This window comes from Capsicum annuum, chromosome 12 (genome assembly GCF_002878395.1).
Source record: "Capsicum annuum cultivar UCD-10X-F1 chromosome 12, UCD10Xv1.1, whole genome shotgun sequence".
NCBI classification, from domain to species: Eukaryota; Viridiplantae; Streptophyta; class Magnoliopsida; order Solanales; family Solanaceae; genus Capsicum; species Capsicum annuum.
In genome coordinates, this window is record NC_061122.1 from 73643256 (window position 1) to 73643990 (window position 735).

A 735-nucleotide genomic window follows, 5' to 3' on the forward strand; every position below is an offset into this window, starting at 1 on the left:
TGCAGCTTCTTATTAGCAGTGGACAGTTTGCAGGGCTTTTACACGAGGATCCACAAGTCCACTTACAGACCTTGACTCCAGATTATGTGAGGCTAACATTCTTCCCCTATTCACTTACTGGGGAAGCTAAAAGGTGGTTGAATGCAGAGCTGACCAATTCAATTATAACATGGGATGACTTAGCTAGAAAGTTCCTCATCAGATTCTTTCCATCAGGCAAGACTGCGAGACTTCACAGTGATATAGTGAGCTTCAAATAAAAGATTGATGAAAATCTTTATTATGCTTGGGAACGCTTCAAGGATCTTCTTCAAGATTATCCACACCACCAATAGTCGAATGAGGTAATTGCTCATACTTTTGTTGAAGCTGTTGATCACAATACAAAGATTTTGCTAGATTCAGCTGCAGCTAGTCATGCATTGGAGATAACTTATGATGATTTGTACACATTGTTGAACCGCTTAGCACAAGAAAATCTAGAGTGGCATTCAGATTCTAGAAGTGCCATGAAAAAAATTACGGGTGTGTTGGAGGTGGACCAATTCACAACCCTATTAGCTCAGGTTTCTGCATTGCAAAATTTGATCAACACATCATTCAGCAGCATGAAGTTAGGAGCAACATAACCTGCAGCCACAGTCAATGCTTTCCAACAAGCCACAGGTTGGTGAGAGGTATGCGAAAATAGTGGTCATACAGTGACCATGTATGCTTCAAATCTAAAATCTATGA

The 735-nt window shown here is 40.4% G+C and overlaps 1 non-coding gene across 1 annotated transcript; it reads right to left on the bottom strand.

Annotated features, from left to right (window-relative positions):
- Window positions 1-227: 227 nt before the first annotated feature.
- Window positions 228-334, bottom strand: LOC124889935. Its single transcript, XR_007048847.1, has one exon. It is a non-coding gene; the product is annotated as a small nucleolar RNA R71 (small nucleolar RNA).
- Window positions 335-735: the final 401 nt, after the last annotated feature.